The sequence below is a fragment of the Trichosurus vulpecula genome, chromosome 2 (genome assembly GCF_011100635.1).
Source record: "Trichosurus vulpecula isolate mTriVul1 chromosome 2, mTriVul1.pri, whole genome shotgun sequence".
Lineage (NCBI taxonomy): Eukaryota > Metazoa > Chordata > Mammalia > Diprotodontia > Phalangeridae > Trichosurus > Trichosurus vulpecula.
Window position 1 is genome coordinate 338,062,232 of NC_050574.1, and position 23,373 is coordinate 338,085,604.

General features: G+C 41.8%; 1 protein-coding gene across 2 annotated transcripts in view; it reads left to right on the top strand.

Moving 5' to 3' along the window:
- Positions 1 to 612: 612 nt before the first annotated feature.
- Positions 613 to 23,373, top strand: part of GPR156 (G protein-coupled receptor 156) — a 127,446-nt gene continuing 104,685 nt past the window's right edge. Inside the window, exon 1 of one of the 2 annotated variants that reach the window (XM_036744410.1) lies at positions 613 to 782. The gene's annotated coding sequence lies outside the window, so the exon portion shown is untranslated. Of the gene's footprint in view, positions 783 to 999; positions 1,023 to 23,373 lie in introns of those variants that run through there. The other variant, XM_036744411.1, reaches the window with a different exon arrangement.

Genomic DNA, 23,373 nt, shown 5'->3' on the forward strand with positions numbered 1-23,373 from the left:
TGAGGAAACTGAGGCAAAAGGTTAAGTGATTTGCCCAGGGTCACACAGCTAGTGAGTGTCTGAGGTTGGAATATGAACTCAGGTCCTCCTGACTTCAGGCCACTCTAGGGGCTCTATCCACTGCACCACCTGCCTACCCTAAACGAAAAATGAATGTGTCAATAATAGAATAAAGCCTAGAATAGTGAGAAGAGGAAAATTAAGTCAGTTACTTCTCAATCTCAGGCGGTTCCATCATAAACAGCTTACCCACCCACCCCAGTTTTCAGTGACTTTTCTGACTAGGCTGAAGATTCATCCCTTCTTGGGAAATTCCCAACATCCTTCTCTAGGATAGAGAAAGTTAAACCTGTCACTGGACACTTCAGCTCAGAAAACTCCAGCAGAAGAGGAGCAGAATGGAAAAGGAGAAGACGGAAAGGGGGGGTGGTGGTGTCTAAGAGATAGGAAAAGGGTAAGCTGGCAGAGCAAAGTGAAAAGGCCTAGGCAGGGAGGGGGGTGGAGGCGGGGTTGAAAGGGTGGCCCAGGCGGGAGAAAGAGGCGGTGGCAACGGCACCGGAGGGGAGGAGAAAGAAGAGCTGAATTTTTAAGAGCTTAGCCCAGGAGCGCAGAGGCTCCAGTCTCCGCCTGGCTTCTCGGGCTGCATCCTTCTGGACCTCCCCTGAGACCAGGGGGAGTGCGGAGCCTCAGAGAGAGGCCAAGCACCTCTACCACCACCACCACCATCACCACCACCTAGCCTCAGCGCTTGCCCAGGATTTGCGAGGGCGGGAGGCTCCCAGGTGAGTGTGCGCCGTGGGTTCGAGTCCCGACTCCCCCACGTGTGAAGGGGAGGCAGCGGGAGTCCAGTAGTCCGGTGGTTCGGCACGCTGTTGGGCCAAGAACCTGACTCAGTAGAGCTCACCTCGGGCTAGGGCGAGTGGCACGTCCGCTCTGTCCCACGGCAAGAGGGAAGCTGGGAATGGACCAAGCCGCGATCCGCGCACAAGGCTGGACATGGGGAGCCCCGTGGGCTGTGACAGGTAGTGTGCATATAGTCACTACCATTCTTTGCAGAATTGTCTGTTTCAAAAGTTCCCTCCCCTCCTGTTCCAGCTGCCACCTCCTGTGTTTGATCCGTGGGAATCACTGGGGAACGTTCTGTGTTCTAGCCATAGCCTCCGACTTTATAGGAGACTGTGGCGAGCAGAGTTCTCTATAGGAATTTATACTAGGACCCTAGATCTGAAGCTGCAGGGGACTTCAGAAGCCATATGATCCACTCTCCGCCGCCCCCGCCCCCCCCCCCCACTTATTTTACTGATGAGGAAACTGAGGTCCACCGAGGCTAAAGAGTTAATTACCCAAACTCGCAGAGATAGTAGGTTTAAGAAGCAGAATTGGAGCCCAGGTCATCTGACTCCACGCAGTGCTCTTTACACTACACTGGCCTGAAACTGGGAACTCATTGGACCTAATGGTACCTTTATAACCTAAAGGGGGAGGTTGGAGTGAGGGGGAAAAGCACCATATTTTTTTTCTCTTTTAGAAGATGTGTGGTCTGTTAAGAGAACACTGAAAATCTTAGAAACTTTAAGAAGGTCAGAGACTCCCACTGTTGTCCAAGGTGGGAGTCAGACTACTGTGATGTCAGTAGTATATTACTGGGTAGGGTGATGTTCTGACAAAAAGCTGCAGCTGGGATGATTGTTGTTCTGATAAACTACTCATTTCTGAGAGTTGAAATGGAGAAGCCTTGAAAGTCTTTTTGCTGGGTATGTAGCATTCCCCTGACCAACCACATTCTCAGCTCTTAAATGCAGCCATGCCTACTAATTTATTTCTTTCCTCTCCACCATCTCCAAAAGTGCATAGAAAGACCTTTAGGAATAGTTTTTGTTATCTGGAGACAGATGCTTGGATCTTGGGAAGAAAATGATCAGCCACTCTGTCATTGAAATCACCCGTCTGTCAATCACCAAGAATTTATTAAGCCACAACTATGTGCTAGGCACTAGGATCCAAGTATAAAGACTGAAACAATCACAACGCAAGAGGGCCTTGCATTTTAATGGATTCAAGAAGAGGCACCAAACTTTAGATCCCACACCCCAGTCCCATTGCTCCTCATTATATATAGGTGAGAGTGGTGAATGTTGCTTCCCTGAAGTGAGTTCCCCTTTTTCATTGCCTCTGGTAAGAACTAGAGTTTCCCTAACAGCTATGGCAAGGTCATAGGTTGCCTTTTAGATTGGAAGATGAGAATGTGGAAGCCATCTGCCAAAAGTAGATCTGGGGTGTGTGTGTGTGTGTGTGTGTGTGTGTGTGTGTGTGTGTGTGTGTGTGTTGATATACAGCTACTCCATTCATTTGTTCATCAAATACATATTAACAGTTTACTATGTATGACAAATTATTCAGGGGCCGAAAGATATATAATAATGTACACTGTTTTGTATGTATGTATACACAATGTAATCAAATACGTGCATCTCATCAGAATAAGTATTGCTTCCAACGATGCACAATGTGTATCCATCCGGCATCCTGGAAGTTTGTCATAGGGGGGCTACCCCAGTGTGCTGGGGCCCTCTGTGCTTTCCTTTGGCTTTCGAGATCCTCCCCAATGGAGCATATGGGCTGTCCGTTGCTTATCTGTTGCTTTTGTCACATGGTTAGCCCATTTTCTTTTACATTCATCCATTTCTTTAATGAAGAATTTTATTCTTTACTCCGCTCCTTATGTACATGTAGGAGGACATACATTATAGAGACATGTATCCCCACCTCAGGGTAATGGTGGCAGACACCTCCCACATGAAGCCTGATTTCCATCAACTGCTAATGCCCTACCCCCCAACTTTATCCTGTATTTATTTTTAATATATGATATATATTTATTGACATGCATATTGTATATATAGGGTGCTACAAAAGTCTTCTTTTGGTTTTAAGTTTTAATAAACTTTGTTTATTTTTTAAAAGTTTTAATAATAAACTTTAGTAGTTTAAAACTGCACTAGGACTTTGGGGACATTATTAATTTATATGTTAATTTATTATTTATTAATAATTTTTATTAATTTATTTTAAATTAATTTATGTATTACTTTATGTGCATATTTTCTTCCCTGTATTAATGTATGGACATATATTCTTCCCTAATAGAATGTAAGCCCCTTAAGGGCAGGGACTGTTTCATTTTTGTCCTTGTATCCCCAGCACTTGGCACAGTGCCTGGAACCCAGTGGGTACTTAATAAATGCTTGTTGAGTGATTGACCGATGGATAGACCTGTGATTTCAGCTAATATCAGGAGCTCCTAGGGAGGAATTGCTTCTACCAGTTTAGGGCTACAAATTGCTCTGTGACCTATAGTTTTTAAAAATTGCCTGTAGCACTGCATGGAGTCACACAGCCAACATGTGGCAGAGATAAAGACCAGGAATAAGGTCCTCCTGGCTGTGAGGCCAGCTCTTTACCCATTATGACTGTTATAAGAACAAATAATAAAATATTATATACCCGATTGGCCTTAATATAGGCCACATGCTTCCCAAACCAAGCTTCTATAAAACAGAAGGGTATATAACTCGTATAAAACTGCCATATGATGAGACTGAGGAACGACTTCTCAAATGCTCCATTGGTACCCATTCAGTGCTATGGTATCGGGAGAAAGGTCTCACTCATTTTGTGCACTTATGATTTTTCTTCCAAAGATATTTTATGAATGTATTGCATATCTGGAAGCCCATGGACCCCCTGGGACAAACTTATAGGAGGACAGGAAGAACTGCACAGAATGGCCCCCCCGGGGAGGATTTACAGGAAGACAGAAGATCCCTATAGGATAAGAAGGCATGGATAAGTTTTTATCTGCACAGCTGGAGGGGCTCCCCACACTAATGAGATCATAGAAACCTTGAAATATTTAAGATCTAGGCTTGTTGTTCCTCTTAGAGCTTCCCTTCTGAGACTGCCCTCAGTTTTTTTCTGTCTATAACTTTTTTTATAATAGCTGTTTACACGTTGTCTCTCCCAATCAACCATGAGCTCCTTGAGGCTTTGTTTGTTCATTTTGTCCTTCTTTGTCACCACTGCCCAACAGCACTCCCAGCAAATAGTAGGTGCTTATTAAATGCCTGTTGAGTTGACTGCATGCAAATGATTTTTTTCTTTCCTTTCAAAGAGAAAGTATTTTATGGACATGTCTCATATTTGGAGGTAACCTATATATTCAGCCCAATAGAATAAAAAGGTAATTGGTTGGGTGACCTGCTTTGGGCTTTCCCCTTGGTAGTTATAATAAAGTAGTATTATTGGTGAGGAGGGTATCATTCAGGCTGGGCCTGTATACTACATAGAGATGAAATGAATCTCTCTGAAAGGAGAAAACAATAAGGATATACACTGATAAACAATGCCTCTCTCCCACTACCCCCAGACCATCCTCCCCTCATCCCTCCACCCCCCCCCCCCGCCCCCTCAACCCCCAACTACCCCTCCCACCCCCACCCAAGAGCTTCAGTGGGTTTTTTTATGACTAAGGAGGACACTAACCCAGATGGGTCCCTCTCGCTTGCTCAGTTGCTCTGTGTGTGCCACTCCTAGGGCTGCCCCTTGCTCAGTCGCAGAGCTGACAAACCTTATAAGTCCCTGGGGTACATCCCCTCTGCTTGTGTTGCCTGTGCTCCATGGCGTTCAGCTCTACAGAGCCTTCTCTGCTGCCGTGAGCATCTACCACTGCGAAGTGGATTCCAAGCCACAGTTCAAAATGCAACTCTTTAAGGAGGCAAAGTGCAAAGGGTCCTTTTCTTTATTACCTGCCTACCTGTTTCTTCCTAGAAGTTCTTTCCAGCCTCGAGGATTTGGTGAGGAGTATAGGAGAGGGTGGGGGAGGGAAGTTCTGGGGAGTGAGGAAGAACTGATGAGCATTGCAATGAGATGCATCAACCCATCAATCAACATGCATTTATTAAGCACTAGGGATGGCGAGTTGATCCATAAAGCTGTCAACTGGCAATGCATCCATGATCTCTGTGAAAATAGCTTCTGTCCTTTAGTATCTGCCTCCCTTGCCTTGAAGTATCAACTCCTGCATGAGTTGGAGAGAAGGGGGTGAGGAAGGGGTGGGAGAGGAGATCAGTGGAAGCCACTATGTAGGGAGACCTGTTAGATGTAAGCCTTTTAGGTGGGGCCAAGAGCACAATTTTAGACTGCACTCAAATTTTGTAAAACCAAATTGGTGGGGGGAGGGAGGAGGGAGAAGGACAGGGGCAGAGGGAAGCATTCATCTCACAGAATATGCTGTAAATGGCATATGAAATACTCTATATTGGAAAGCCTTTGTTGGAGAACGGAAAACACGAGGGATGTGAGCCTCAACTGTCTTTCCCCCTCTCCAAAGTAAGAGCGATCCTTGCTGCATTCCCACTCTAAGCACCCACTTCATCCTGGGCCATCGACAGTCACCTTGATTTTTGTCCTGCCACTGGACTGGAAGAGAGAGTGAGACTGGTGACCTTCGCAACTCTGCCTCAGTCCAATTCACTCAAAAGTTGAGACATCACCTTCCTATTGTCATTGGTCCTCTTTGAGAAAGGACAAAGTACAACTGTGGGGCAGGACAGGGAGGGAGGAGATGGATTTCTAAGAAGCCATTTCTGTTAGGAGTTTCCCACAGAACCAGAGAGACCTTTGGCTTGTAGCAGAGGTGTTCTTTTTCCCCCGGGGTGATCTATATATTTTTTGAATTTGTGCCTTATTTTTCTGGTTTGAGACATTCTAGGAAATTTTCTGGTTCTATTTCTTACATTAGGGTGTTCAGGTTTTTTGACTCATGTTCTTCTGGAAGCCCTGTGATTCTTAAATTGTTTATGCATCTAGTCTTTGAGATCAATGTGTTAAGCTTGCATAGAGATAATGTGTTTTTTAATGTTACTGCTTTTTGCTTCTTTTTTATCAGATAGTCATTCACTTCAGTATATTTGTATTGCCAATTGATTGCTTTCTGTTTCATCTATTTAGGGAGATTCACCGCTAGGGATTCAGGTTCTCTTTCTCTCTCTCTTTCTCTCTCTCTCTGTCTGTCTCTCTCTCTCTCTCTCTCTCTCTCTCTCTCTCTCTCTCTCTCTCCCCCCCCCCCCCCCCCCCGCTAATTACTTCTGCAATACAGGGCAAAAATTCTGCCATTTGTTTCCTTCTAACTTGTTTCAAGATTCTGACTTCTCTCTTGAACCATTCTGGAACATCATGCTGTGGTTCCATGCTTTCTTGGGAATCCATAGGTTTTTATGTTTCATCTGGTTTTGGTTCAGTTTTCCTAAGTTTGCAATACTTATTTGGAGGCATTTGTAATCTTTTGGTAATCTCGTTGGTCATCATCCCTTCCAATTTCAGAATCTTCCCTTTTGATGTATGTGCTCCTCCTTTGATGTTAGGTTACACTTGGGGCTGGACCTCAAAGCTCTCTTAGCCCCATTCCAAATTGGGGAATTTACTTTTGACTGGCCTTGTTCCTGACCCCAGGTAACTTCTGAGGAGGACAGAGCTAGTCCCCACTAGATTCCAGTCTCCTTTCCTTAAGGCCTCCCCCCCAACATTGCCTGTCTACCCCAATTGTCTCCATTCTTTAGTTCTCTGGCTTGGTTGAGTCAGTGTCTATCACTTTTTGCAAGCTTAGGGGATGGTGTAATGGGTGTTCTGGTAAGAGTTACAGCCACTTTAGGGTTTCCTAGCCGAGAATAAGGAATAAGGAAAGAACAATTCTCTCTTATCCTATTCCTTAACCTGCTCCGCAACTGTTCAGGCAGAGTTGAGGTCCACTGCTTGTTCCAGAAGGACACTAGGGATGGGCAGGGGTGTTATATATCAGCAAAGACTGTAGCAGCAATGAAATCTCTGAATGATTCCCGAAGCACAAGCCCATGGGTCAGTTTGCATGCCCTGCTAGAGTGTGGGGACTAATGGGGAAGGGGAAGCGGATTCTCCACTGTTAATAAATAAGGCTTACATCATGTTGGCCTTCTTGCTTTCAACTACTCTGCCTCTGGCTCATAATTCCTCTTCTTGAAATTCTTTAGAGCTAGTGAGAACTGGAGAAAATATCTACTCTTCCGTCTTGCTGGTCATGTGACCAACTTTAGTTGCTTCTAAAAACATAGCTCCTGACCTTCCTACCTCCACTTTGAGTCTGAGCTTCATAAAGAGAAGCCTTTAGTGCCTTGACCACTCCTTTTGCTTATTAAAAAAAAAGAGAGGTTTACGGATTCAGTCTTGAGACAGCAGCATGCAACAAGCCTCTTCATTAAGCATGTGCTATGCTCATTGCTAGGTGATGGGGGTACACACACAAACAGAAAGATTTTATATTCTACAGAAACAGAAAGAGTTTATATTCTAATTGGGGTGCAGGGGTAGGTAGAACAACATCTCTAACATTATCTCAGCCTCTAATCACCAAGTGAGCAAAGGTTATATAACTCTTCTGAAGAGAAAGACCATAAGTATATGAGATCAAGGGAGGCTCCTCTATGGAAGATTTGTGGAATCATAAGGATAAGTATGTCACAGGCCAGAACCAAATGGGTAAGAATGGTATGGGATACGAAGGCCTGAATGGATTGCTATCTGCATTAGTGAAGAAAGTACCCAACTTAGATGGTATCATGGATATATATCACTTTATGGATCAACTTACCATCTCTGTGATTCCCCAGACAAAAATTCCTTCCTTGGCTACCATTCTCCTATATGTGTCACCTCCTGTTAGAGTATAAGCTTCTTGAGGGCAGGGACTGTCTCAGTGTTTGTATTTTTATCCTCAAAACCTATCACAGTATTTGGCACAGAAAAAGTATTTACAATTTTTTAAAATTTATTCATTTGCTGGCATATTTTCTTGTTTTCTCCTGTCCCCATCCCAAATTCTCTCGACTTTTTTGTGTACATTTGTTTCTCTCTTTATTCCTATGTAGTTTTATTTATTTCTTAATCCCTATATTTCCGCCAATGGGAAGACCTCTTCTTCACAGTCATCCTGATCCAGTTCATTTGATAGCATGGTGTATGTTACACATGCTCTGCTTTGTTGCTTTTCTATGTAAGCAGGTCAGTTGTTTATTACATAAAGAGAGAAGGCAAAGACCAGAAATCACAGTGGAAGGGAGTGGACTCTGTCCAGCCAAAGCTTGAGCTTGTGTATTATTCCTGAGCCTGGACTTTTTAGTCTTTAGGATCACAGATTTAAAGCTAGAAGTTTCCTCAGAGGCCATCTCATCTAACTCTCTCATTTTATCCTCATTTACACATTTGGAACTTGATTTATTTCAAGTGGCCTCAGAGGACTTGAACCCAAATCCTATGACCCCAGAGCCAGTGCTCTTTCTACTGTACCAGGCAGTCTTCCTCCCTTCTTTTAATCCTAGGTCAAGTTTTGGCCAGTTCATCCAGTATGCCTGCAAGTTCTTAAGACCCTATCCCCTTCACTTTTTATATTTATCGGATCATTTTAGTCTTTGGGTTATAATGGTAGATATAAAATAAAGATATCACATGCTAGGGAGTGCCCATTCAAGAGCTGCTCTAATGCCTCTTCATAGCATGGAGGTGACCCTAAGTTCTAAGGTTATGGGAGTAGGGCAAAAATTTCAGCGCATCCTACAAGATGGAAGTCTTAGATTAGAGGTGCTATGTGGCTGTCTCCCATCCAGAGGTAGCCACGAGTGGTTTTTCTGCAGACAGACTCATCATCAGATGTTTGATCACTGGTAGATAAGTATTTTTGGCCATAGCAACTCATGAAGCCCATCTGTACACAAAGTGCAGGGTCACAGAGTTGGGAAGTATCTCAGTTGGAATTTGAACCTTGGCCTCCCTGACATTCTATTTACCCTGCCAAGTTACCTCTTAGCTATCTAAAAGTGGGCTGGTGTGCCTCCAGAGTTGGTGGGTTCCTCTGCATTGGCAGTATTCAAGTAGGGGCAGGTTGACCCCTTATCACGTATGTTTTAGTGAGGATTATTTAGAGGGTATGGGTTGGTCTGGATGGCTCTTGTGGTCCTTTCCAACTTTGAAATCCTATGACTTTTTTTTCTCTCCTTCCTACCTCCACTTAATTTTTTAAAATTTTATTTATTTTTTATCACTTAATAGTATTTTATTTTTTCCAATTATATGTAAAGATTTTTGACATTCAATTTATAAGATTTTGAGTTCCCAATTTTTTTCTCCTTCCTTTCCCTGCCCCCCTCCAAGACGCCATTGCAATCTGATATAGACTATACACGCACAATCATATTAAATATATTTCCACATTAGTCATGTTGTAAAAGAAGTGATTCTTTGTTTAAGGGGATTCTTATCCAGATACTGGTTGGACTAGATGGTCACTCAGAATCATGCAATTCTCAGCTTCCATGACTGTGGCTCTATATTTCCATGACTGAGGAGATTCCTCTCCAGGTGCGGGTTGGACTAGGTGGCCACAGAGATTACCTTCAGACTCTGAGATTCTGGGTTAAGGAGACTTGATCTGTGTTAGAGAAGAGAGTATCTATGCAGATCAAATCAGTTCATTTCAACTGGACAAGTATTTAGTAAACATCTCTCATTAGCAACCCCCCACCCCTCCCTGAGAGAGGCAGTGTGCAAGGATTATTATCCCTGTTTTACAAAATGAAGAAAAGAAGTCTCAGAGCAGGGGAAGGACTTATTCAAGGTCACTTAGCTAGGAAATGGTTATTATGTGCCAGGACCATGGTAGGATACAAAAACAAACAAACAAAAACAAAACAGAAAAAAAGAAAGAAAAAAGAAACAATTCCTGCCCTCAAGGAGTGGAGAGCAGATGAGAAGATCATTCTAGTTCCCTTCTTTTCCCACTTCAAAGCCTTGTGAAAACAGAGATTCTCTCATTCCTGTACTATCCCTCCTCTGGCTACTGACCTCCCTGGCTTCATTTAAATCCCAACTAAAATCCCACCTTCTATATGTAGAACCTGTATCAGATTGCATGCTGTCTTGGGGGTGGTGATGGCGGAAGGAGAGGAAGAGGGAGAAAATTTGGAACTCAAAAACTTGTGGAACTGAGTGTTGTAAACTAAAAATTAAAAAAAAATTAATTTTAAAAACCGTGAAAAAATCTCACCTTCTACGGGAAGCCTTGCCCATCCCCTCTTAATTCCAGTGTCTTCTTCCCTCTTCTAATTATTTCCTGTTTATCCTGTATGTAGCTTGCTTTGTTTCTATTTGCTTGCTTGTCATCTCCTCTGTTAGACTCCTTGAGAGCAAGGACTGTCTTTTGCCTCTTTTTGTATCCCAGCACTTAGCACAGTGCCTGGAACGTGCATAATAGACGTTCATTGATTGATTGATCAGAACATATCAATTGAGGTTGAGTAGGGATGGATAAAAAGAAATAAAGTCAATTTAAAAACCCTTAAGGACTAGGGATAAATGATTATTTAGAGGGACTCTACTTCTGAGTGAGGGGAGAGGAATTTGAGACCACTTTGAGGTCTGATGGATCATTTTGAGAGACAATAATAGCTAGCATTGATATAGCACTCCAAGGTTTGCAAAGTATTTTATATATCTCATTACATGCTCACAACAAGCCCGTGATGAAATAGGTGCCACTATTATGCCCATTTTGTAGATGGGGAAATAGAGGCTGAGAGAGGTTAAATGACTTGCCCAGGCTCACACAGCCAGTAAGTCTGAGGTGGGAACTCAGGGCTTCCTGACTCCAAGCCCAACACTCTATCCACTTTACCACCTAGTTACTTCCACTTGATGGATTAAAAAGGAAGGCCTTTTCTAGACTTTTTATGGGCACTCAGCTTTCAAACCCAAGGGCCTGGATGGTAATTTGGAAAGGGGCTGGAGGTGGTCACTGGGGTTGGAGAAACCAATAGAACTTTGCTGCATTATACAGACAAAACAACATTCATTCCCTTGGGGGAATCTCAGAAGAGAAAATACCTGGGTTTAAAAATTGAAAGGGAAGTTCATAAGCAATGTATTCAAGTATCAAAAGAGTCTTTGGCTTGAGAAAACACATTGGAAACTATTGTATAAATTGTGTGGGACAGTTCCGTTTTTTCCCTTGGTAAACCTAGCATCTTGCACAGTATGAGGCATATAGGTGCTTAACTGAAGCTTGTGACAGCATAATGTGTACTGTAAATGACATATAACATACTGTACAATTGGACTGATTGACCGAAAGTTTATTTTGCTTGATCAAATGTGTGAATCAGCATTTCTCTCTTTTTTTAAAAGTGATCTTTGAAAGGAGAAACACATTGATCAAAAATTATTGTTTCGTGAAAGAAGGAGGGGTTGTGGAAACATCTGGCAGGAGCTTTGGGTACAAGAGGTCTTTCCTCATCTCCCCAGTTGTTTGCATCTCTCTCACTCCCAAAATTACTTTGTATTTGTTTCCTATTTATTTATCTGCATGTATATGCTGCTTACCTATAGTACAGTACAAGCTCCTTGAGGTCAGGGACTGGTTTTGCATTTATCTTTCTATCCCTGGGCACTAGGTACCTGGCACTAGGTGCCAACATAGTAAACAATTTTTAAAAAGTATTTATTAAGCACCTATGTGCCAGGCATTGTGCTGAGTATTATTAACTTTTTTCATTCTGACAACAACCCCTGGGAGATGCGCTATCATTATTCTCTTTTTACAGCTGAAGAAACTGAGGCAGAAAGAGGTTAAGTGACTTGCCTAGCTAGTAAATACCTGAGGTTAGAGTTGAATTCAGGTTTTTCTGACTCCAGACCTATTTCTCCATCTGTCCTATGGCTTGAGAAGATAGTCTAAAAGTAGATGCTCACAGAAAGACTTAAAAATAAACATAGGTGTTATTAAAGGGGGGGAGGGGATTGGTTCCTAGTAATCTCAGATTTATTTACGATTCTACTTTGAATCACTGTCTAATCATGGGAGATCTTTCCTTTTCTTTTTTGGCCTCAGCTTCTCCATCCACAAAATGTACATAACAAGATAACTACCACAGTCATAGAATCTAATAAACAATGGTGGAGCGTTAGGATATCCTTTGATGTAATTCAGGAAGGTAAATATTATATGAGTGAGATGTGCCTCAGAGAACAATAACATTTCCTCTCCTCAGAAAATATATCTAAAAGTCTAATTAAATATCAGTCCATTTGCCTCATTCTTTCTGGGGGTGGGGTGCAGCAGGGGATTCACCTTTTGCCAAGAAGAGAAAAAGAGCTCTTCATTCTTCCTTAATGTAGAGTGGTACAGACAGATTCGGTCCCAATGTGGGTTGAGGCTGGGCTGACTCATTCACCCCAGAACTGCTGTCATGACAGAAGGCTGGAGTTTTGAATTCCCAGTGACTTAGCTGATTTGGGGCTGGATTTGACACAATGGCTCTATATTGAGTTACAGACCTACCTCTTTGGTATCACCAATATATTATTTCTTCACTTTCTCAGAAGATCTCTCATGAGAACCTTGTAGCTGAGGAAGATTTGCCAATGTATGAGAGGTTTGGGCATTTTTCTAACCCTTATTTTTGTAATATAGGTATAATAGAGAACTGTTCTAGACCCATGTACTGAGGGCTCAGTGAGTGTTGAGGGAGGAAGAAGAGTACATTATTCCATCATATGAAAATCTGTAAAAATGAGCAGACTTTATTGGTCATGTTTAGCCAATCATGGTGTGGTTTCATGTTATTATTTGATGAAATAAGGCAACCCTGAGGGTCTTCCCCTCCCAATTAGATTTTTTTTCTTTTTTTTTTTGGATTAAAGGGGCCATCCCTTGACTCACTTTCTAAAAGAGGCCTATTCACTGAATGTGTGTTAACTCACTCAAAGTGAGAACCTGAAAAGACCTTAGCCTAAAAGGGCCAGGGTCTCTAAATGCATCCTGGGTCATCTCCAGTCACTCTGATGAATATCGGGCCACTAGACGCGGATGGCCCTGGAGGAGACCTTGTACAGCCCTCCCTCACTCAAATCAAAGTCAACTGCAAGTCATGTCATCATTTCCCTGATGCCACGGTCCTCTTCAAGAATGAAGGACAAACACAACCTGATCCTGACAACACCCTCTGGGGAATAAAGGCTGTCGTTATCCTCCTTTTACAATTGAGGAAACTGAGGCAGAGGGAGGTGAAGTGACTTGCTCAAGGTCACACAGCCAGTAAATATTAACTTATTTGATCCTTACAACAACCCCTGGGAGGTAGGTGCTATTTTTATCCTTATTTTACAGCTGAAGAAACTGAGACAGACAGAGTTAAATGACTTGCCCTGCTAGTACTAGTACGTATCTGAGATTAGATTTGAATTTTCATTAGAATAGTCATTGGCCTCTGATATCTTATGGAATGTGGGCAGGTGGCTGGTGCAGTGGATGAAGTGCTGGGCCTGGAGTCAGGTAGACTCATCTTCCTGAGTTCAAGTCTGGCCTCAGACACTAGTTGTGTGATCCTGGACAAGTCACTTCACCCTGTTTGCCTCAGTTTCCTCATCTGTCAAATGAGCTGGAGAAGGAAATGGCAAACCACTGCAGTATCTTTGACAAGAAGACCCCAAATCGGGTCACAAGGAGTCAGACACAACTAGAAAAGACTGAACGATAACAACAGCAACAAATTCACTTAGAATCATAGCGTGATAAGTTTATAGGGTCTTAGAAGTTGTCTAGACAAGATGCCTCACTGACGATGGAAAGATCATCTCTTCTGATGTTCTGATGATTTGACCTCTGAAGGTCTTCTATTTAATTTGAACTGCTATATGGAAAGACGGAATCTCCCATACTTGGTTAATTGTGTGATCCTGGACAAGTCATTAAGTCATTCCATGAAATGGGGACCATAATACCCGTAATATGTGCACCATAGGATGGTTGTGTGGCTCAGATGAGAGAACGATCGCAATGTGCTTTACGTACCTTCTCTCATTTCAAGTCCAGTTGTTGTGATGATGATGGTAGTGTTGCTGCTAAAGATGACATCCATACTTCCATATCTTTCTGGATGATGGGGATGAGGGCCAGCCTGAAATAATATGGGGTTGACCTGGGAGTTAAGAAGCCCTCCAATCTGTACTGACCATATGACAGTGGACAGGTCATTTAACCCCTTGAGTGTCCTGGGTAACTCTCTAACATTACAAGTTACAGATGAGTTGCTATTCTATACCAGAGTTCCTTAGAATTAGAATAAAGTTTGGACCTGTGATTAATTTAGAGAGCTCCCAAGTGAGGAAACTCCTTCCACCTATGCAGGTTGGCACCTTTTCTACAACTTAAAATTTTAGTGAATTACCTGGAACATGGAAGTTACATGACTTGCCCAAGGTCACATGGCCAGTGTATATCAGATGGAGGATCTTGGGATTTCCTTACTCCTATGAAATCATAGTTGTTGTTCAGTCATTTCAGTCATGTCCAACTCTCTATGACCCCATTTGGGGTTTTCTTGGCAATGATACCAGAGTAATTTGGCATTGCCTTCTCCAGCCCATTTTACAGATGAGGAAACTGAGGCAAACAGGGTTGAATGACTTGCCCAGAGTCACGTGGCTAATAAGTGTCTGAGGTCGGATTTGACCTCAGGAAGATGGGTCTTCCTGACTCCAGGCCCACTGCGCTATCTACTGCACTGTATCACTTCAGACCAAAAAATGGGGCTCATCATACATGCATCACTTACCTCGCATATTTGTTGTGGAAAAGGGAAGTGCATTGTAAACTTTAAATCATCTATAAGTGAGTTATTTCCTGCATTACAAACTTTGGCAAAAACCCATGCTGCCACATAAATGTGATGTGAAACAAGACTAGGACTAATAAGTGGCAGCAGGTGCAGTGAAAACACCAGATTGGGAGGTGGAGGTCCTGGATTCAAATCCTACCAGTCACTCTCTAAGTAGTCATGAGCAAATCACCTCTCCTCTCAAGGCCATTTCCTCATGTGTAAAACAAGGAGTTTGAACTGGATGATCTCTAAGGACCCTCCTGGCTCTAACTCTCTGCTCTATAATCCATGTAGGAGTCATCATTGAGGACACCATTATCCTGCCTCCAGCCCCAGCCAAAATCCTTCCTTAGGCTGTTTAGAGGGATATAACTTTTTTTTTCCTGCATCTGGTGCTAGTCTTGACATTTTGAAATAATAACAACCCACACTTGGATGGCATTGTAACGTTTACAAAGCATTTTCCTCCCATCGGTGCTACAACGTAGGCACAACAAGCACTGTTAGCATCGTTTTTCAGGAGGTTCCTCACCTGTGGCCTCAGAAGGCGACGTGACTGTCTATGGCATTACAGCCAAGTAAGTGGATTCAAAGCCAGCTTTCCAGACTCCAACTTCGGTGTCTTTTGCCACTGCCTCCTGGGAATGTGGATCGTGGAAAGGGCATAGGACTTAGAGGCAGGAGACTCACCTCAGGCCAGAATTCGGACCTGTATGAGCTGCGTGACCCAAGCTAATCAATTCAGTTTCTTCCTCTGTCAAATGGAAATGGTAATATTTATCCTGCCACCACTGCCGAGGATGGTTGCCAGAAAAGTGCTTTGTAAACTCCGGGATTTTGGATCTCGATGTCCTTCTTTGGGTCTCAGTTTCCTCATCTTGAAAATTAGGTGACCTCTGAAGTCCCTTCCAGATGGGAATCTATGATCCTAAACTACAAAGTACTGTGTAATTATTATCATGTTCCCTCCCACTTGCCCAAGAATTGGAGGCTGCCCAGGACTAGATTTCACAGGAATTGGAGCTAACGGGGGATGTTAGATGTCCTTGACTTCAACCCCCTCATTTTAAAGATGAGGAAACAGAGGCACAGAGAGATGAAATGACTTATTCAGGGTCACACAGATAATAATAATAATAATAATAACAACATTTACACAGTGCTTACTTTGTGCCAGACACGGTGCTAATCACTTTGCAAATATTTCTTCATTTGACCCTCACAACAACCCTGGGAGGTAGGTGCTATCATCACCCCATTTTACAGATCAGGAAACTGAGGCAAATAGAAGGTGACTTGCCCAGGGTCACACAGCTAGTAAGTGTCTGAGGTAGGACTTGAACTCAGGTCTTCCTGACTCCAAGTATAGCACTTTAGCTACTGTGCCACCAGCTGCCTAAGGTTGAGTTAGTGCGTTCCTTTCTCTGGTCTGCTACTTTCTACCTGTTTCTTCTTGGCCAAACCAGGACCTCAGATTTTTCATCTATAAAATCTACACACACATACATGTATACACATATGTATGTATGGATATATATGTGTGCATGTGTATGTATATACATACATATATACATATACATATACAATTTATACAAATATATGCGTGTCTGTATAGATATGTATGTGTATGTATGTATGTGTATATGTGTGTGTATGTGTGTATGTGTGCGTATACATACACACACACATCTCCACACAGATATACATATACCCTTTGATCCAGTGATACTACTACTAGGTCTGTATTCCCAAAGAGATCAAAGAAAGAGTAAAAAGACCCACAGATCTCATCTTGATGGCATCTGAGTCCTCTTCCAACTATAGAGCTACCAGCTTACAAAGGCTCCCCCAAAATAAATTAGAGGATGGTCTATGGACATCATAGATATTCAGTTAATATTTGATGAAATATTTTTAGACCACCAGAAAATGTGGAAATGTGCCATTTGTGGTTACTATCCCTTCTTCTCTGCCCTCTTCCTTTCTCCCCTTCCCTTCTCTTCCCCAACTATACTTTGACTCTAATCAGGCACTGAGCATTATGCCACAGACATGTTTAAGAATTTATGAGAATGGCTTAGAGTCAGGATCTGATGAAATATTTATTTGTTTCCATGATATTTATATGTTTCCAAGGGGGTATCGGTTTCAATCTCTCCATCTCTAGGCCTTTCTATGAGGCTCCTGTCATTATAACACTAAGGATCTCATACTGAGAAATAAGACACAGCCAGAGAGCTAGCCAACATTTATTGAGCACCCAGTGTGCACCAGGCCCTTCCTTACAAGGAAAAGGGGCAAGTAATCATCAAAATATGTTGGGACTGGTTAAGAAATTAAGAGGTTGATCAGTGGAACAGATTAGGTATGTAATATACAGAAGCAAGTGATGACAATGTGCAATAAATCTAAAGGTCCCAGCTAGTGGGATAAGGACTCACTATTCAGCAAAAATTGCTGGGAAAACTAGAAAGCAGTCTGGCAGAAAGTAGGTAGAACAGTATCTCACTCTGCATACCAAAATAAGCTTCAAATGGTTAAATGTCTTATATTTAGAGAGATATTGTAGGCAAATTAGAGGAGGAAGAGAGAAATGGATAGAGGAAGAGTTCATAACCAAACAGGAGACAGAGAGGATCACAGAAGTTAAATGGACAATTTGGATTACATAAAAATAAAAAAGTTTTGCACAAACAAAACCAATGTGAAGAAAATTAGCAGAGAAGCAGGCAAATGAGAAGAAAATCCTTTCAGCAAACATCTCTGATAAAGGTCTCATGCGTAAGATATATAGGGAACTAAGTCAAATTTATAAGAATAAGAGCCATTCTACAATCAACAAATAGGCAAAGGATATAAATAGTTTTCAGAGGAAGAAATCTAGGCTATGAATAGCCATATAAAAAAATGCTCTAAATCACTAATAATTAGAGAAATGCAAATTAAAACAACTCTGAGATCCTACCTCATGCTTTTCAGATTAGCAAAGTTTGCAACAAAGGAAAATGACAAATGCTGGAGGGGTTATGGGAAAACAGGTATGTTAATGCCGTTCTGGAAAGTGATTTGAAACTATGCCCCAAAAGCTATTATACTCTTTCTGTATACGATACTGCTCCTAGGTCTATATTCCCAAGGAAATCAAAGAAAGAAGGAAAAGACCCATATATCCAAAAAAATTTTATATCAATCCTTTTTGTGGTGACAAAATATTGGAAACTGAAGAGATGACCATAAATTGGGAAATGACTGAAAAAGTTATGTAAATGAATGTGATGGAATATTATTGTGTATTGTGCTGTAGAAAATGATGAATGGGATGATTTTGGAGAAACCTAGGAAGATGTATATGAACTGATGAGAGTAAAGTGAACAGAACCAGAAGAACAATATATATGATAGCATTACTATTGTAAAGACAATCAACAGATAAATGAAATGACCAACCAAAGTTCCAGAGTATTCCTGATTAATATGCTACCCACCTCCAGATAAAGACATGATGGACTCAATGCACACTGAGATCTTTTTATTTAATGTGTCCAGTTTGGGAATTTATTTTGCTCAAAGGATTTTGTCTGTCTTGTTTTCTCGATGCGTAGGAAAAAGAGGGGAAGGAGAGAAGGCAGACTTTCGTTAGTAAAAAAAAAAAAAACACAAAGTATGGAGTCAGTGGGAAAAGGGGAAATTAAAAAAAACAGAAGATATAGTTTCCTATCCAAGATTCTTGCAATGCCCAATTGGGAAGATAGGGCCTAAACTTGTGAAAATTACTTTAAATGCTAACCAGGAATGAGCTTAATAGAAGCACATTCATATACTATGCACAGAGTATTTAAATGTTACAGGGTGTAGTGGACAGAGCAACGGACAGGGAATCAGAGATCCTGGAATTGAATCCTGACTCTGTAACTTATTTCATGGTAAAGAAGGAGCACCAGCTCTGAAGTCAAAAGACCTGAGTTCAAGTCTTACCTACAAGGCTTATAATCTCTGTGACCTTGGTCAAGTCACTTAACTTCCATGTGCCTCAGTTTCTTCATCTGTTAAATGAGTTGTTTGCATTAGATGGCCTTGAAGTTTCCTTCAGATCTAGATCTACAATCTATGCATCTGCCTACCCAGGTGACCTGGACAAGTCACCTCACCTATCTCTGTCTCAGTTTTGTCATCTCTAACATAAAGGGGTTGATGTTGGTCAGAAGTTCTTAACCTGGGATCCAGGAACTTGGTTTTTTCAATAGGTTGGTAACTGTATTTCAATAGAACTGGTTTCTTTTGTAATTCTATTTATTTTACTTTTTGCAACTCTATGGGCTTCACTAGATTGCCAAAGAGGTCCATGGCCTCTTTGGTAAGGGTAAGAATTCCCACTTTTGGTAACCACTAAGGTCTCTTCCACATCTTAATCTTAGGAAGGTAAAATAACTTTCCCAGGACCATCGAATTATAATTTCTGTTATGCCTCTCTGTGGGCTGTTGCCTAGGGTTGTGACACTGGGAATTGGCTCAGAGATTCAATATTCATTGAACACCTTTTATGAACTGTGTGTGATCTTACACTGTTATGTACGGGTATATGCAGAGGAATAAGGTATTGCACCTCCCCTCATGGAGTTTACAATCCAGTAGCTTTTGCTGATACTGTACCTCACCCAAATGACTACAATATAGGGGAAGAATATTAAATGACTTGCCTAGGGTCCCACGGGTGGTAAGGTGACACAAGGCCTCCAACTCCAAATTCAGTGCTCTTTCCATTACATAAATTACTTTATTCTGTCATCTTCTTATTTGTACACATTTCTTATTTGGGTACTAAAATTTCATCTGCACAACCCTGGCACCTGGCACAATGCCTTGGAGTCTAGGGAACTCACCTTGCAGCTATAGTGCAGTTCAGCACTTCATAGTTGTCTGAGTTTGAGTGGCTTGCCCATGGTTGCAAAGCTAGTATTTATAATAACAATAGCCAGCATTTATATAATTCATTACATGTGTTAGCTAGTATGATTCTCACAACAGCCCTATGAGGTAGGTGCTATTACTTCCATTTTGCATATTAGGAAACTGAGGCAGAGAGAGGCCAAGTGACTTGCCTAAGGTTCACACAACTAGTAAATATCTTTGATGGGATTTGAATTCTGGTCTTCCTGACTCAAACTCCAGTGTTCTGGCCGTCAGAGCTTTAAGTTTCTACCCACCTGTTCTTGTTGTTCAGTCATTTCAGTCTGTCCAACTCTTTGTGACTCCTTTTTGGGGATTTTCTTAGCAGAGATACTGGGCTGGTTTGCCATCTCCTTCTCCAGCTCATTTGACAGCTGAGGAAACTGAGGTAAACAGGGTGAAGTGACTTGCTCAGGGTCACACAGCTAGTAAGTATCTGAGGCTGGATTTGAACTTCTTCCTGATTCCAGGCCCTGCTCCATCCACTGAGCCACCTATTACCTAGATGGCTAAAAAGCAAGACAATATCATACGGGTCTTTCTAGTCAGGACCAGCCTTTAAGGACTATGCTGCACTGCTACTCTCCTTGAACATAGTGTGGGATCTGTGAATATTAATGAATGCAATGACATTTCTTCCTAGTAGGATCTCCACGTACTTATAGTTTGTGGCAGACCAAAAAAGCAAAAAACGAAACAAAAAACCCACAACAACTTAATAAATGTCATACTTCAAAACAATTAACATCCCATCTTGCAGGTTATTCTTAGATGGGGCACCAGTCATTTCAGCCAAAGGACTATCAGTGGTATGTCTGCTAACAGCATGATCTTACAGCCTTTGCAGAATTACAGGTTTACCAGACATCTCATCCTGTGAGCAAGACTGTCAGCTATGGACTAAGAAACAGAGAAACCAGCTTCTCTTCTCTCAAGCAAAAACTTTTTCCTCCTCTTCCAGGGCCCTCTATGCATAGTCACAGAAGACGGGTGTGCTTGGGAGATGGACAGCTGCCTTCTTATGGATGATGATTTAGCCTTTGGTTCATAACCACTAACATTCTTTAGAAAGGACTTGAGGTTCTGCCATTTATTTGGCTGTTTTATAGCAGTCCTTTTTTGGAGGGTGGGGTCAAGTTTGCTTTCACCCCCACGCCCACCCCCTGCAAGATCAAAGCAGCAGCAATCCTAAGAAAAACGCATCTCCCACTGAGCTACAGAGACCTGGAATTCCTATTGCCGATGAAAAGATTCCTCCCCAACAGCTCTCCCTGTGGGCCTTTTCTATAACACATTGCTTTTCTGTTTGTCTCTCTCTGTGTCTCTCTGTGTCCTCTCTGTCTCTGTCTGTCTCTTTCTCCCTCTCTCTGTGTCTTTCTCTCTGTCTCTGTCTCTCCTTTCTATCTCGTTTTCCCCCTCTGTCTCTGTCTGTCTCTTTCTCCCTCTCTCTGTGTCTCTCTGTCTTTCTGTGTCTTTCTCTCTGTCTCTGTCTCTCCTTTCTATCTCGTTTTCCCCCTCCAGGAGTTTCCTACACATTCAGGACTAAGCAGGGCAGTGAGAACTCTTCTATGCCAAGTGTGGATTAGATTGGCTCTGTGGGGAAGAAAGTCTGAAATATCTGGGCTCCATTGTGTGTGTGCATCTTGCTTTTGCTTGGCCAAACTGTTTATAGTTCCCTTTTGCTCCTTTATTTCATGCTGTGGAATCATACATGGTCTATAGCTATGGCTCCAGCATTTTGGGGTTCTGGGTGTTCTGTGGGGGAGGGAAGTAAGCTTAGAGAATAGAGTCTAACTTTTGTTACAAAGCCTTACTTTCAAATTCTGTAACCAGTAAGTATTTGTCATGCCCCTGGTTTAACTGAGAGACTACCGGAAAAAAAAAAGGTTCTTTAGTTTCCTATTCCAGCATTCCTTTTGGAATGGATAAGGCAAGGATAAAGAGAAAGGTGGCTGGTCCGGGAATCTGGAGACCACAGATGACTGCGAATCCCTCTACTTCTCAGGTCTGCAGAGTCTTCATCTGTAAAATATGGAAGTTATATTAGATCAAAGGTTTTTAACCCTTCTTGTGTCATAAATCCCTCTGACAGCCTGGCAAGGCCTATGGACCTCTTCTCAGAACAATACTTTTAAATGCATCCAATAAAATGCACAGGATTACCAAGGAACCCAATTTTATTGAAATAGTTATCAACATATTTTTAAAAATCAAGTTTACAGACCCCAGGTTAAGAACCCCTCACTGATTAGTAAGGGTTCTCCCAGGGCTAACATTCTATTAGGGAGGCAATGGGGTGCAATGCTCAGTTGGGAGTCAGAGACCCAGCGTTCTAATACTGATTCTGTCACTTACTACTTATGTGACTTGGGCAAATCGTTTAATCTCTCCAGGGCTCAGTTTCCTCATTTATAAAACAAAGAGGTCGAACTGGAATAATCTGAAAGGTGTTTCCCCTCTTCAAATCTATTATTTCAAGCGTCTAAGGTTTCAAGAAGTTGAAGGACAAGTGACTAGATTGACTGTGTGGCATGTATATACCTAGCTAGGTATGCAAGGATCATGAAGCTTAAGAATTTGTCCTGGGTGTGTGTGTGTGTGTGTGTAATATACACACACTATATAGTGTATCACACATATGTATATGTGCACATACATATATGTACATATATACATGTATATATGTATATATATGGCAGCTAGATGGCACAGTGGATAGAGGGCTGGGCCTGAAGTCAGGAAGACTGGGTTCAAATGTGTCTTCAGACATTTATTAGCTGTGTGACCCTGGGCAAGTCACTTCACCCTGTTTGCCTCAGTTTCCTCATCTGTAAAATGAGCTGGAGAAGAAAATGGCAAACAACTCCAGTATCTTTGCCAAGAAAACCCCAAATGGAGTTTGGATGATGATTTAGCCTTTGGTTCACAACCACATCCCTCCTTTACATCTTGAGTGAAATACGGCCTTCTCAAAATTACTGGTTTACCGGACACCTCATCCTGTGAGCAAGACTGTCAGGTCTGGACTAAGGAATAGAGAACAAAGCTTCTATTCTCTGAAGCAAAAACTTTCTCCTCTTCCAGGGCTCTCTATGCATTGTCACAGAAGCTAGGTTAGACACAACTGAAATGACTGAACAACATACATATGTTTATATATATTGTATATAATATATAATATAATAGCAAATAATATTTATACACTATATTGTTTATTATACTTACATATTTTTATATTTTAATATTTGTATAATATATTTATATATTATAATATTTAGATATAGATTTATATCTGTGTGTGTATATATATGCATCTGTTTATAAACAAATAACTTTCACAAAACCTAGTATTAAGGTATGCTTTCCGTGATTTTTTTCTTCCCATTTTTCAGTCTTTTTATACCTCTCTTCCCTTCATTTGCATGTGACTGTGGCCTTCTTGTTGCTCCTCAAACACACCCACCACACCCTGACTCAGGGGCATTTCTCCTGGCTGTCCCCCATGCCCCTCACTACCATCTGGCTTCCCTGCTTTCTCTGGCTTCTGTCAAGTCTCCACCAAAATATTCCCTTCTGCAAAGAGGCCTTCCTGGTCCTCCTTAATCTTTGGGCCTTCCCCCTGAGATCTTCTCCAATTTATCCAGTAAAAATCTTGTTTGTACGTAGTGGCTTTACTTGTCATTTCCCC